This window comes from Egretta garzetta, unplaced genomic scaffold (assembly GCF_000687185.1).
Source record: "Egretta garzetta isolate BGI_Z169 unplaced genomic scaffold, ASM68718v1 scaffold228, whole genome shotgun sequence".
NCBI lineage: Eukaryota > Metazoa > Chordata > Aves > Pelecaniformes > Ardeidae > Egretta > Egretta garzetta.
The window spans coordinates 3790518-3806857 of record NW_009260758.1 but is presented as its reverse complement, the minus strand read 5'-3'; the positions used below and the strand labels follow the sequence as shown (position 1 = coordinate 3806857).

The 16340-nt window shown below is 41.9% G+C and overlaps 1 protein-coding gene across 1 annotated transcript in view; it reads right to left on the bottom strand.

Moving 5' to 3' along the window:
• FOXP1 (forkhead box P1) overlaps positions 1-16340 on the bottom strand; it is a 402299-nt gene that overhangs the window by 224830 nt on the left and 161129 nt on the right. Inside the window, exon 3 of the mRNA XM_009645970.2 lies at positions 13366-13431. The gene's annotated coding sequence lies outside the window, so the exon portion shown is untranslated. The remainder of the gene's footprint in view (positions 1-13365; positions 13432-16340) is intronic.

Genomic DNA, 16340 nt, shown 5'->3' with positions numbered 1-16340 from the left:
TAGAGAAGAGGAACACCACGACTGTTACAGCAGCGAATGCAGGAAAACACCAACGCAAATTTTGGAAGGAAAGTAGAAGAGAAGGAAGGAAAATTTTGAAGGCTTTTTCCACTTTTCTCTGGAGGTATCTGGTCATGCACATTATGAGAGATGCTGAAGTAGTTGTAACACTGGTCCCACCTCCTGTACCAGCACTTGTATGCTGTTCTTAACACTCACTAAATTCAAAAGGTTAAAGGAAAAAGTGGGATGTGAGGAAAGAGGAAGGCAGCCCATCCTTCCAAGAGTCATTCATCCACGGTATCAAATCTCCCCAGCTCGTCAGTAGATGGATCCTGAGGACCAGACCGTCGCTTGAAAGCATTTTATGACCATTTTCAAATGCAAATACTTTCCACTGAGTCTCCACCTCACTCAGATTTGTACCAATAATTTAGAGGTCACCAGCTATTACATCCTATTATCTAACCCTTCAGACTCTGCTTTATTTCTTTTTACTGTTACTGTTCACTGATGTTTCCATTCACCTTTGAAGATGCTGCTTAATTTAGCTGGATTTTTAGACCACACTTTGGATTACATTTCCCCCAAGCTTATTCTAGCAATTTCTCAGCAATAAATGATATTTGGATACCCCACAGAAACCCCACATCAAATATTGATTACTGTTATTTCCATTACCTTAGGCTAAACCAGTTAGGTCCTAAGAGCAAATTAAAGAGCTTGCTTCTGTGTTCTGGTCCTTTAGAGGAAGGATGCAACTATTCTCCCTAACAAGGAAGACGCTGACCCAAAACCAAATAAATGCCCTAAAAATGGTTATTTCTCCGGCATGGTTAAATAAGGAAAATATAGTAAACTACTTTGTATGCAGAGGTTAAAATCAATATAGTTTCCATTCAGGCAACAAAAATGATAGCATATTGCTTTACATACGTACATACTCTTCATTTAAGGCAGAGTTTCTACAACTCCCCTCTGAATACCCAGCTTTGCAGCATGCACCTCTCTATAGCACTCAGCAATCTCTGCTTGACATTAGTACTAAACAATATTCATTAAGAGCATAACACTAAAGTGCAACATGTAAGTAAATCAAACTCTCAATGCTCTATTTTACAAATTTCATGGGCCACTGGGGATAATTAAAAGGGTAATTATATAAAGTTGGTGCAGTTTTGAGACTCAAATGACATTTTCTGCTTTAAAGCACTTGATAATCTCATATTTTTCTACTAAGACAGTCTTTTTGTACTTTTATGGTCAAGCAGCATAAACAAACAAGAACTGTTTTTTAAGGTATTTCAACTGCTTTTCCTCTCTCTCCCCCCCCCTTTTTTCTTGATCAATACCACTCACTAGTTATTCCTAAAAGTGCTATATTACGATATCAAGAAAAACAAGGCCTTTAAAAAAAAAAAAAAAATCACTGATCACCATAAAATGATACTGAGCCTCAAGCCTGGTTTAAACGGGAGCTCTGCACAAAAATGGTATTGCTTTGGGTGTTTACAGCGCTGGAGTGCTGTTTGGTTTGTCACTGTGTTTAACCACTGCTCTAAAGCTAGCAAAGTACATTACTGGTAGTAACAGCTCATGAAAAATACAGCGAAGAAACTGCTAGTGGCAGAAGCATTTAACTTTCTTGTTAGCAGCCTCCCCCATGTGGCACTTTAGCACCAGCAAGTTGTTTATTATGTTCTGTGCCAGGCAAAACTGATTAAATGGGGCTCTTAAGAATCAAAGCGTTATAAATTCATGGAAATACAGCAAGCAATAAATTCCACGGAATTAAAAGCTTACTAGTGCTATTAGCATTTCAGGGTGTTTGCATTGTTAATAGTGATGTGCAAAAATGATGTTCCTATAAGACAAGGCAAACCAACAGAACGTATGCTTTAGCTGCTACATTTTTACACAATGTCATCGTTACTTGTACATTCTGTCCCCCCCCCAAACTAAAACGCTCATTAATGTTTTAAAGAAAAAGCTGAGCCAAAGATCTATAGACCAAAGATTTACATCCCTAGTAAAAGAAAAAGTATTATACAAGAAACGTAATGCTGTTGCGACTCTACGGAAGAGCTGGAGAGGGATACCCCAAAGCAGAGGTCTGCCCTGGCTTTCAGGAGGAGGGAGTGGGGTAAGGCAGGGTGACTCTGCTGACGTTACGGGGACACGTTACAACACAACAACTTGCTAACAAATTAATAAGTAAACTCAATGCACAGTAATTCTTAATACCAAAAAGAAAGGGCAACGTGGCCTGAGCTGGTGGTCAGTCAATCTTCTCAGCAGCTCTCCGGGTTGCTCCATCATCATTCCATGGGAATGACTCTGGTGGCAGGTGACTAACTTCTCCATCGTTATTGCAGAGCTCCACACAGAACCCTAACGCCAAGCTGGTATGAGGCCTTCCCTTATGCCCATCTCTTTGCAGGTAGTTGATAACTTTGTAAATGGAACTCCTTTCAAGAGGAAACTTGGTAAAGAAGCCACTCTAGGTATATGGCTGGGCGATAGGACAAGAGGCAACGGCTTCAAGTTGCACCAGGGCAGGTTTAGATTGGACATTAGGAAAAATTTCTTCACCAAAAGGGTTGTCAAGCACTGGAATGGGCTGCCCAGGGAAGGGGTTGAGTCCCCATCCCTGGAGGTATTCAAAAGCTGGGCAGACAAGGTGCTTAGGGCCAGGGTTTAGTGGTGGGATGGCAGGGTTAGGGTAATGGTTGGGCTTGATGATCTTAAAGGTCTCTTCCAACCTAAACAATCCTATAAGAGGAATGGGACACACTTTCCAAAACAGCAGAAAAATCAGGCCTTGCAGAGTTTGTTTGTTTTCTTGTTGTTGTTTGGGGATTTGTTTGGTTTTAAAGGCACAATTTGTACCTTTCTGAGCTGCCTGAACACACAGCAGCCAGATAACCTAACCTGCAGCGTCCCTCTGGGGGCCACGGGGCAAATCTGGCTCTCGTCGCAGACAGGAAAATCAAATCACAGCCTTGTTGCCACAGTTAAGGTTCGACATAGGCTAAAGAACATATTCTGGGTGGTACATCATGCACAGCTGGCAACGTACAAAGTCAAGAAAAAACAAGAAAGCTTTGTCCAGAACAAACAGTACCCATGCCACGGAGTGAGTCAGCTGCAGAGGTAGGAAACGAACCCCAAATCCTGACTCGCGGGCTCAGGCTCTGCGCAAAGCACACGTTAACAGCAAAAACCCTCTCCCAAGATTGAGGGGGTTGACATTTTGTTTGCCTCGAGCAAAACAAAACAAAGCAGTAGGTTTTAAACTGCTCAGAGGCACGTTGTCTTTTTGATGTATGCATGTCCTGGCAGTCACGCATCTGCATCAGGAGAGAAATACCCCAGCTTTTTTGGCAGTTATTTAGTCCTTTTCATCTGAAAGTTGAAAATACACCGCCATTGAACCTCTGCAGCTCCAGGTTCTGCATAGCTGCTGAATACATGCAGGGAGCGAGGACTTTTTCTTAATGTCTGAACAGTTCCAAGTTCAAACCCATTAAAGTCCAGGTCACACCGGGATCATGTCACTATTAATGCATCCAGTTACATGCTGAGGGAAACCCAATATAAAACTATGATAAACTCTACTTCTCCCACAGAGATATACTAAGGTCTTACCCAGATGATGTCACAGATCGCTCTTCATGGGCGGTGACCAGACGGGATATCAATGTCAGAGGACAAAATCTGGGAAAGTCTCTTTACAGTTGTTTTTAAAGAGAAGGTTTCCTCAAACGTCCACAAAGCTTGTTTGGACCTTTTTCTCCCCCCTCCTCTTGGGGGAAGAACTTCTTGTCCCAACGATGCCATCTCCTACATATCACAGGTTCCCACACAACCTCCTCCCGCATCACCAGCGGCCCACCCTCCATTACGCTTTGTGAAGGCACTAGGGCCAAGCATGAAGACGACCCCTAACTCCATACTCCTTCTGCTTTTGGGGGCAGATCCTCTCTGCAGATGGACAAGGTCCCACTTGTTCTTGGGGGACTTCATGCCTGGCCAACTACATGCTGCCCCAAGAATGACAGCAGGAGGGAAACAGAAGACTTGGGACAGACCAGCTACTGCCCCAGCCACGTGTGGAGATACCCTGGGGTCTACACTCTGCAGATACCAACTATGTTACGAGATACCAGGTAACAGCCCTACTCTTGCTAAGAGGGAAAAGCTAACAGGGAAGACAGAGACACAGCAGAGGAGACGCAAGTGGGGAACTGAGGGTACGTGGCCTTATGATGTTAGAGCGCACAGGGAGTGCTCAGGGCTTCCCCTTGCTGCATGCCACCAGCTGGTATGGTGGTGCCTGGAAAATGCCACTGCTAGCCAAGAGAAGACAGCAGGGAACAGAGAGAAGGAGCTGGGAAAGCACAGATTTACCTAAAAGGACAATTTTCCTAATGTTGTATAAAAACCCATCTCAACAAAAAACATCTCAACAAAAACCTACCAACTGCCAATATTCCCAAGCAACATATACCCACCAGAAAGTTTGCTCCCCTACAACAGTCCATCAGATTTCCAGGTTGGACAGACCTAGGCACATATATCTACCCCTTTGGCGTAAGGAGTGGATGAGATTAGGGTGGGCTGGACAGAGATCTCATGGCCCACACTGAACACCTGCGGGACCAGAGACAGCCCAAATCTGCAAGGCAGTAGTGAGATGTGCGCTGCCACAGCAATGCACAAGACACGGCAGACAGTGCCCACCATGTTTGCTGATAGCTGTGCACGACAAACCCTCTGCAGCAGGAACCTTTCATTCCACACCAGCAATGGTCGGGGATCCTGAAGTGTCTAGTACGAATCCAACATCGCCTGCACTCTAGATATGAGAGCAAGAATGGATGTTTCTTCTGAATGGTGGTCTCAGACTTGCTGAGGGTCCTCAGACCCCTCGTAACTAAAAGCCTTCCTCTCCAGTAGCTTCTGGCAGGGCAACTTCAAGGACAGGTTCCCTAGGTGGTGGAGTCTAAGTGACACTGGGATGCAGGTGATGTAGCGTGGCACCACGACACTGCCTTCTCCTGCCCAGCTGGGAATCACCCCAGGAGTTTAGCATGAGTTTCAAACACAGCCAGGTCCAGTAAAGCCCAGCTATTTACCCAGCTCCTCCTCCAAGCTTTCCATCCAAACTGTGCCAGGAAAGGACGAAAAAGGACTTCACTGGACTTTTTTTTTTTTTCTAGATACTTATCAAGTATCTAGAAAATACAACGGCTGATCTGGCTGGATTTCAAACCAAGTGACCCACGGCAGCTTGCAACACGCTAACTACACAGACTTTGAGAGAACGAGCGAGCACACACTGTACACGTGGGATTTACACTGTGCACATGTCGGATCCACGCTATTCTTCACGCAATTTTCTGAAACTTATTACAGGGTTTATAAACTGAAAAAAATCGTGAATGCTCTCAGAGATTCAAGGGATGTCATTACTTTAAAAGAATAACATCAATATTAAAATTCAAGTTATCTAAAAAAATATTGCCTCATGCACTCGAGTCTCATTAAGGAGAAAATTTAACAAGCTAAAGTCTGCATTTTTAAACTATATTCAACTTTCAGAAGAAGGACAGGCCAGACTCTTTTAACTACATGAATACAAATCCAGATAATTCTTTCAGTTTTAAATAATATTTTGTCTAATTAATATCTTTTTTTCCCCCCTCCAAAACATGTATTTATCTGCTGTGAAATCAAAGGCAGAAATGAATTGTTTTAAAGATAGGAGAGAGTAAATAACAACTTTGGAACCTTGCAGCCTTACCCATGCAATTTGTCTCATATAATTGACTCAGCAGACATGCTTACAATTTCGTACAACTTTTACAAGACCTCCTGTGGGCTTATTTTAACATTCTCCAAAACTGAGCTCAGAGCTTTGAATGCTCTAAGCAAGTAGCACCAAAAGCAATCATCTCTCCCTCCTTAAAACAAAAGGAAACAAACAATAAAAGCACACATTTCCCCCCCCCCCCCCCGCCCCCCCCCCTTGATCTTAAAGAAGAATAAAGATGCAAAAGAATTTGCACTTCTTCAGAAATTTTCAGAAGTGGTTTTTCTGTTCTTTTCCAATAATAAGTTTTTTATCAATGTTCAATTTGCATTCAGTAAAGCTTTAAAAGCAAAATTTTCCCAATAAAAATTATCTTTCCCAATTATTGGAGTGAAATTTAAATGGAGAAGGATGACAGTGATAAAGCAAACACAAACTGTAAAAATAACTGCATGACATTTTTCCAATTAAAAGGGGGTTAAAGAAATCCCCCTCCCCTCCAAAAAGGAAATGGTCTCATTGCCTATGTTATTGATTTATGCTGTTGTTGGCTTTTAAATGTAGCACTTTCTATTTCCAAGATCTTTACAGACAATTCCTAATGTCACAACTGCGTACCACGGTTCCATTGGTGGAAGTGCCCCAGTAGCAGGAAATGCTGTGCCCTTCCACAGACGTTTCCTTCCATCAGTGGGATCCACTAAACCTTAACACGTCAGAGGATTAAATGAAACATTTGTATTACATCTAATATGGATAAACACGGGGGCTATCAAAAATAACCAAAAGGGTATGACAGTAGAAGAAAGCAGACCTTTTACTCAAAAGATGCCGATTTATCTTTTTTTTTATTTTTTAAAAAAAAGTGGGGAACAAGAATTCTATTTTTATTTTTAAACAAAATAGAAAGAGAACATCATATTTCAACAAAAATCTATTTTGAAAAGCCATATTATAAACTACTGATATTAATGGTTTGCAATGGAAATGACGTCAGAGTCTTAGTTACAAATGTCCAAATGTTTGTGCTACCCTACTAAAAAAATAAACAGTGAGCTCAGTCTCAGAAATGACCCTTTGGGGCAATTCAGCAGTATTACGCAAAACACACTGCAAGTATACAGCCAGCAGAGGTAGGAGAGCCCCAAATTAAAATTCACAGATTGCACTGGGAGAAACACTTAGCAATTAAACATCTCGGAGGTGGCGTCCAAAGTTCCTGCCATTAGCAGCAGTGAAAAATGCTTTCATATGTTGCAATGAGAAATACGGGCAGACAATCAGGGCCAAAAACTTTTTTTTTTTTTTTTTTAAAATGCCTCAGCTTTAGTTAAAAAGCTACCAAATAAAAAGGGTGGTCTTCTGTAATGCCCACTGACATCACTGGTCTTGTAACACTGCCTCTCTAAAATATGGTTGCTACCACCGTAGGACAATAACTTAAGTATGCTGGAAGATATATTCTGGTGCGGTAGAAGGCAACAGGCAGTGACCTTAGAGATGACCAAATAAAATATGAAATATGCAATAACAATCTATTTCTGGTGTAGTTTTCTCACACCTCTAGATTTCATAACACAGGAGCGTGCACCGTCTTTGCAACATGAGTTTTCTAAAGGCAGGTTTCAAGCCTGCAAATCTACAAGTGCTTCTTGCCCTTGTGTTGAGAAGCAGGCATGGCTGTGAGATGCTAACGGAGAGCAGTGATGCGCGTTAAAGCTCATCAGCCTATTTGCACTAGCAAGCACCGTTGCATCGCTGGCCCAACAGCATCACTTGCACAAGGGCAACTTTCAGCACAACTCCTCATTCAGACTTATTATTTGCCTCCTTCAGAAGGAAACTTTGAAACCAGATCTTGCCATCACATTTGTTTTTATGTTTGAGACTGAGCATGAGTTCAGGCTATCTGACCTGTAGCCCATGCCTGGGCTCTAGAGTAACGAGGACCAATGTCATTCCTACCTACGCTATTCCCAATTCTTTCCTCGCCCAAGCTATGATAAAATGCAGCATGCCCTGACGTATTATCCACCTTGGTCTTGAAGAACCAGGCTAGAAATTACGTAGACATTGGAGTTACATACATTGCGTGGCATATTATGAGCCGTTTCCTTGGAGTACCTGTAGTTAGGCCAAGTTAAAAGATGAATGCAGCCACACACGGGTAGAACACAAGTCCATAGCAAAGCTACAACCAGTACGAGAGGAGAGGCTGTTCACGGACTACCAATGGCACAAGAACAGGCTCCAACTTTCTGAACACAGCTTTTACAGCGCCCTTTCCCAAATGGTTCAGGATGATGAGTCCAATCAGCTTCAACAGCACTACCCATCGCTGCAAAAACAAACCAACCCCCTCCTCGCAGACACACCAGTGCTGGGATGTCATGTTTCCCTCTTGAGATGCACATAGCTTAAGTGGCCTCATACACAGAAGGGTGGTGGGAGGAATTCAAACACCTGCCCGCAGCAGGGATGCAGCAGCCCTGAGCTCCATGAGCACTTGCCCCATTTTTGCATGAAACTCATTAGATGAGGAAGGTTGGGCCTTCTCTGATGACAGCTTGGTTTAATGGACCTCACAGCACTTTTTAGCAACTAGCAACACCAGTGCACCCTTTTATGGCTGCTTAATCTGCAGTTACAACCTTTACATGTTGGGCCGTTTTCAATATAGGCAACCGTGTCTGATCTGTGGGCATAGATTAGGCTAGTGGCTTCCAAATCTAGAGGTGTGCGTGAACCACTCAGCCTCGTGCTTTGTGTTCTCCACAGATTCAAAACAGATGATGGTACTTTGAATGCATGTTAAGTAACACAAATCAGCACTTGCATTTTACTGAAGATCGTATCAAGCATCTACCTAAACTAAGGGAAGAAACGCTGCAGGATTATGCAAAATACAGGCCAAATCTTGCTCACTTTAGCAGTCTTCATGAAGACCAGAAGGATCTGGTCCAAAAGCGTCAGATAAGAGGATCAAAACCTGCTACTGACTATCTTAAAGCTGAGAAACATATTTTTCTACCAACCCACTTGAAGATTTATAATATATTAAGGAACGCTGAGAAGAAGAAGAAAAAGAAGAAAAGCTAAATGGGCCAAAAGCAAACAAAAGAAACATGTTCTCTTGAGATTGCTAATGCTGGCAGACAATAGCACAGAAAGAATCCTCTGACAGATCTTTGAAGTCTTCAGTACAGCATGCTAGTGGTCCATGTTAATGAGATTTGCTCAGATACTTTTTAAATTATTCCAAAATGTCTTAATCTATTTTCTACATCTTCTTGACCCAATTGCTTCAGAAAAGTCACAGCTTCACCCACCTCTGGACTAAATTTTTCATTCAAATAGGTAAGGTCTTCAAGCAGTTTGTTCTTCCAAAGGCATCCACACAACCTTTTCAGGGTTTACCCCAAAACACGGAGGTCATATTGTGATTTGTATTACTAGAGATTACAGAAACACTTTGCACCGCACCGTACCTTTCAATTTGAGTAACTCAAAGGTCTTCACAAGTAGGATATTGCAACCTCTCCCAACAATCCAAAAGTAAATAAATCCAGTCTTAGATGTGGCCTGACAGACTCTAATCGCTGCAGCTACGTGACTACCACCCCACCAGAGAGTGAGCAGCAGGCACCAGTGGGGGTCTCCCAGATCCCTATTTCCTGCTGGGGGTGATACAAGGAGTCATGCAAAATGCTTCCAGTATGGCTTTATGTAATTTGGGTCTGTTGGAGAGAAAACATCGGAGAAAATGTCCAAGAACCAGGTTGTCTGCTCCATTACATACTTTCTTACGAAAGCACCCAAGTCACAGGACCCATATTCAGAAGTCGCTGCACACCGCATCTTCTAGGAACGATGGCTATTTCTGCTCTGTAATATGCTTTAAGACCATTAGGTCAAAAGCAAGAAAAGTCAAGGTGCCAAACTCAGTAAGGAAAACATCACCCTACTAACTTTCCACTGCCTGCCATGCAGGCGTCACTGCCACCCAGACGGTACAGAAAACAGGAGTAAGGACCTCACCAGCGCAGCTTCTGGAAAGTCACTAGCAAGGAAGAGTGTTGGGAAGAAACTGCACACGCTGTTGAGCCCTTCATAAGCAGAAACTTCTCTGAAAAGTTTGTTTCAGGGTTCGACTTTTGCCTGGAGCTCCTCCTGCTATGGCCAGCGAAGATGCGGCACAGCAACATGCCAACCAGTTTGAGAGCTATGTCTCATCCTGATGAAACACACTGGTGGGACTACTGGGAAAAAATGTTGTGGGGTTTGGTTTTTGGGGTTTTTTGGGGTTTTTTGTTTTTGTTTTTGTTTTTTTTTTGTCCCAGGACCACTCCGTTTTCCACACAGACAAACTGCACAATCCATTTTTTGTATTGAGCTTAGGAAAAAGTCCTTCTGACCTTTATCCTGGCTTGAAGGGAAGGGAGGAGAAAACATACATCTATAAAAAAGTTAAAGCTCAAACCCACAGATTCATCTGTGGATCATCTAATTCGGTTCTGAGTTACAGCAGGCAGCTTGTTTTATTATCAATATTTAATCAGCATTTAACTCTGACAAGCATTAAGATTTGAAATTTTAAACTAAGTGCAACTTTGCTAAATCCTTTGTGTTGATTTTTTTCCCCCCCTGTCTTCTAAAGGATTCTATCTTTGCTATCTTAAAAGTCTGCATGTGTCTTTTGTTATCAATAATGCACAACTTTAGTAGCATGTTTTGTACTTTTCAATTTTTCAGCGTGCAAGCTATCCCTGATTTACAATGCTCACTGAATGCCGTTTGATTATTGAAAATGCTTTTACATACATTTAAACAAACGACTGCTCCTGGAAAACCAACACTATTGTCCATAATTCTGTAAAAATACACTTCCCCTCCCTTCTCCCCAAATCAAACATTTCAATTCAAATTCTTACTTTGAGGAAAAACTGGCATATAATTAGGCATTATGCCTAACAGTGCTAAATAAAGGAGAACGTAAACATCTTAATTCTGAAGGTTTAACCATCAAAGCCCCTTGCTATATCTATTCTGTTATTTGCCTCCCTCCAGAGCTGTTTGGAGCTCACAGGAAAGAAGAAAGCAAACAAACGACGCAGTATAAAAATCTCTTTTACGAGCTCTGTCCTGTATCCCACTCCTCGTGCCCGAGGCCAGGCTCGCACGCAGTGCTGGGACGCCCGGGGCCACGCGGCCGCTCCTCAAGGAGTAGAGAGTCCTGCTCTGTAACTGCACTGAGCAGCTTAACCGCTAACTCAGAAGATGGGATTTCACCTGAAATTAAGCTATCAAGCAATTGAGCTCAAACTCAATCAACCAAACCCTTAACCTTCCCTGTTTCAGTGGCACTGCTCTAATTAGGACTCTATCACTATTTCCATTACTATCTCCTGTTCTCATGGTTTATTATCTCGGCAGTTTCAATTCTCACCCAGTTGAAATTTGACATCCAGTTTCTTGGACCACATATCATTCATTATGGCTTTATTTTATGAAATATATTGCAAGATTACGGACCGATCCTGCAGCAAATGGGTTTTCATTGAAAATGGCACCCCTCACTGCAACAGAAGCAGGACAGAGCCAAACCTTCTCAGAGAAACAGCTCCTAACATTAAAGGACGCGTAGAACAACTTATTTTTCATCAAGTTGTGAATTTTGTTGTGCAGTTTGAAAACACATGCTTGAATATGCATCCTGCATGCATGTGCCGCAGCTGATCCATGGTGTTTTCTCCAGTCCTCAGGGTCTTCCCACTGAGCCTGATCTTCTAGAAGACAAGAGTTTGGCTGAACCCTATTTACCAGCTCTGCCCAGGGGTGTGGGGTGAGACTCAATAACCTAAGATACTCAGGATGGCAGCAATACAGAATACGCCTGCTTTTGGAGACATGGCCTACAAACTTCAGGCTAGTCTAAAGGTGGCGTTTCACATTTATCACAACCAAAATGCCTAATTTTCCCAGGTCACATAGCATCATGGCCACACACGAACCATGGCCCCACAAGAATCCCATAAATTCTGAGGTCCTCTGATGCACCTGGGACTTAAAATTTTCCCCTTCTTCACAAAAACCCTAAGGAGGAATACCACTGCAGGGTGAGGAACCACCATCTTCTTAAACTGCAGGATCTGCTGCTTCTTCAATAGCTGAAATGCATCTAATACCTCAAATGCATCTAATACCTCATGGGCTCCACCATAAAAAAAACCTAGTAACATTCAAATCTTGAAGAGAGGCATATATCATACAGCTGACATACACCATTGGCATGGCCAAGGATTTCAACGTTCACTTGAACTTCATGAATTTCATCCTCGCTAAATAGGTATTTTTGGCAACAAAGAAATGAAAAAAAAAACCAAAAAAACCCACCCCACATCGTCCTCAGATCTATTTTAATTTAAAACAGAAGAGAACAAGGACATTTTTTTTTCCCCTTGAAGTACATTTTAATAAAATTAAAAATAAAAATAGCTCTAATTCACTTTGATGCATTTAGTCATTCTGTAAAATTCTAAGTTTAAAATGAAATCACCATTTTATATTCAAACAAGGTCAAGAGAACAGCACTAACGAGCACTGACATCACAGCGAACAGCAGCCACTGCTCAACGCTTACATCAGTGTTGCTTGTTGCTATGGTGCTTAACCGACTATTAATTTCTGAAAGAAGGTGATTATAAAGCAGCCATATGAACCTCAGTCAGATGACACCCTTCAGTACCAAACACTGATCTGCGCTACTCTTCTCTTCTGCAAGTTAATTTTGTGAATCACCACTTTTGTGATGTTAATATTCCTTTCCAACTTGAAACTTTGGACCAGAAGAGAGGCAAGGAGTTAATTTAGAAGCAAGGGACCTTCACGTTGCTTTAAATAAAAATCATTTTGCAGAGAGTGATATTTCTTTCCTTTTCGCTACGCTCCGAAAGACTAAAAAGCATGTGTTTTAATTTTTGCAGTGATAATAAGCAATTGAATTAACAGCTAAATTCTGCTCTCCTGCTCTGCTTGACGTGCTGCTGTAAATCCAGGAGCGTCTCAGCCTGGGTGAAGCAGCACTGAAGCTGACTTGACCATTCCCCAGGGACTTGCCCCGGCAAGGGGACCTTGCTGAGGGGCTATGCCGTTGCAGCTCCCAGCCCAGCACCTGTGGATGCTGGGCCACGGACTTGGCCACGTGGCCACCAAGACCAGCTAGAGCAGGGTCTTCCCATTCGCACACAGGCTCTGTCTGGTTACCAAACAGCCTTCTCAGAACATGGCCAAAAGCCAAAAAGTGCATCTTTGTGGCCTTGCTCCTAAAATGCAACTGGGCACCCTAAACCATTGGCTTCCCAGGCAAAACACGCGTTTAAGGCACAGCCATGGCTCCAAAAGCTTAGCTCCAAGCCCTACGCTGCAATCTTTATCCATATTGCCAGAAGAGCCTTTACTTGTGCAACTAAGGCATGCTCCCGGGGTTTTCAGGATCAGATCCTTCCTTCAGACATGCTTCAGAAACTGTGCAAAATATCGTTTGTATTTACCTTCTTCAGTTGCTCCTGTAAAGCAATCTTCAGTTACAGCCACCCAAAAAGGTCACTCTTCTTACCCTGCAGAGAAAGAAGGTAACACACGTGACTGCTGGGTCAGAGTCAGCAACAACACCCAAAGCATTTTCATTGGCACCACATTTGCAAGTACAAACATAAATAAAGCAACAAATGAATCTAATGGCGTTTAATGGTGAATGACTTTCAGAGAGAGTTAATAAAACCAATCAAGTCACAGGACTGCCGCTTATCAGTACCAGCCAGCATGAGGCTCTTCAGTTCAGCACGAACTTGGTCTTTGGTGATAGTCTTGATTGACCATGTGCTATGCCTAAAAGGAAAAAATAACTCTGATAAAAAAAAAAAAAAAAAAAAAAGACGAAAAAAACCCCAAGGAGATGAGATTTCTTTGTTCTCTAGCATAAACTTTCTTAATCTTGATGTCTATCAATCTATTTTCAGTTTGAATAATAAATGAGTTCAGTCCTTTGTTTCAGAAATCTGACTATTGTCTGAATGGGTTCTCCTCACTTAAGGCATTTTAAGACCATTTGTAACCACTGCTATTTTAGCTTCTGGATCCTTTCTTTTTTTCTCATCCTTTTCCAAAGAGACACATTCCTAGATGAGATTTTAAAACTAGCTGCACTTTCCAATTCAAAAAGTTGTTTACTGTCTTGGGATATCTTCTCGTTAAGCATTACCAAGAGCACACCAAGTATGCCAAGGTGGGAAGAGCAGTGGGCATTAAAAAGAGAAATAATTGAAGTGTATCTTTATAAAAAGTAGGAGGGAGAAAACAGCACGTGTAGGGGTTTTTTTTTTTACCCTGTATATTACTGCATCTTGTGTACTCTCTCTTATGCAAAAGAGTATGTAATCTTTTAAGAAACATGACAATCTGCCACTTTCTGTTCATGTAATTGGGATCAACATATGGTACAAGAGAAAAGAAAAACATTTGTTTATTAATTTAGATCAAGTTACTAACTCAAACCACTAACAGCATTCAGAATTAATTCCCCATCAGTTGACCAAATACCTTAATAGACTAAAACGATAACATAATTTCAGTGAAATGTTGATCTTCTGCTGCAGGGGTGGAGAGTAATATGTAGTAAAGACAGAAAGAAAGATGCAATCGTTTGGTGACACAGATGACATCACACGAAACGGAAAGTCAGTGACATGTGGATGTGTAAGACAGAGCTACGTGAAACCCCATTTCGTAAAATTCAGCATGATGTGGAGTTTTGGGGGTGTTCCTGAAACTCTTCAAATGGTAAGTTATGCTATTTACATCAGTAGGTGAGGCTTTTACTGAAGCAGTAAAATACCAACCTCTGGGAAAAATCAGAATCTTCATTAAGTTCTTTCAAAAGAAAATTTACTCATTTGCCATTTATTTTGGAAGGAAAAATGGTTTCACAATGAGAATGAGGCATTACTGCTTTACCATTGAAACCCAATTATTTTTAGCCAGAAAAAAAAAAAAAAAAAAAAGGTTACCTTGAGATGAAAGGAATATTGCTTTTATCTGTTGCTCACTAGCATTTTATTTTATTTTAAATTTATTTTTTATGTTTTGAGTGAGAAGCTTTTCACAGTTCTTGTAACGCGGTACCAGAAGATCAGGGACCCAAATTTGTACATTTGCGCTGTATAGGAAGCCCTACGTACTTTGCTGGGGTATGTGTATAAGACATTCCTGATTCCGCCCCGTAAAGGACATAACACTACTCCATCATAATAGGTCAGGTCTCACCTTCCTGAGAGTATGTAAAACAATACATCTTGTATGTAAAATACCTGACCTTTGACATACGATGTGCTCTTAGATTAGCAACAATAAAGGCTTTTATCCTGCTTTGCTGCAGGGGTTATCTTGGATTTGACACTTTAAACTTCTTTTCATATTTATCCGTTTTATAAATTTTCTGGGTGTTTGGCAGTCAGATCCTTATTTTGGCAGTATTTTGCAAGCAGACTTCATTTCTACCCTGAGTCTTCACGATAGCAAATGAACCATCTTAAAATGTACTTTTTAAGGAAACTGCTGAAAATTACACGTTTGCATAAAATGTGCATACAATATCTCTTTCGGCAGTGCTGCAAAAGGCAGGTAACATTTTCTAAACCCATTTCTCATATATGAACTGAACATGCTCCAAGGAAACCCAGTAACACCAGCCCACCGTTAGCTGGTGGGAGACCAACGCGGTCTGCTGAGGGCACCACACATGGAGGGCTGAGGAGGACTTTGGCTCTCTTCACAAATTACTCCCTGACTGAAATCCGGACTGCTTTCATTCCTGGTTATCTCAGTCTTGCTTTATGCTACCTGGCTTTCAAAAATTTGGATAATGTACCACTGAAGTTAAAATGAGCAGCAGAGACAGCTGTTCCCACCTGTGAAAATTTCTCATTAATAATCGAAAAGTTGAGTATCTCAAAACGTAGAAACACAAATACAGACTTGCCTCCTGAAAATGTTTATATGGGTGAGCGAGTTGATGTAGGCAACACACATTCCTTCCATCATGCTGTCTTTAACATAAACACAAAGTACCATCAACACCCTAAGTGCGCGTGTGGAGCAAACAAAGAAAAAATCCCATCCTACCAAAGCAAGACACTTCACTACACTCATATTTTCCCCCCAAGGAGATGATTAAAATAGAAAACCCAACCACAAACAAAAAAATCCACTTGGTGAGCAGCAGTGGTCCTGCGGTCTCACGAGTGGAGGGAAGGTCTCCAAGCGCCCGTGACACCGTCCCCTCGGCCCAACTGGCATCCCGCGCAGGGAATGGTCCATGCAAAGCTGGATCACCTGCTCAGATTTTACCAGATATTCCTGAGCACGTTGGGTTTACTCACTGAGTGCCTCAGTTTACCCATCAGCAAGATGGATAAACGCTTTTGCAATGCATTTTAAAATCCTTGAGTACAAAGATACTTTTTAAAAT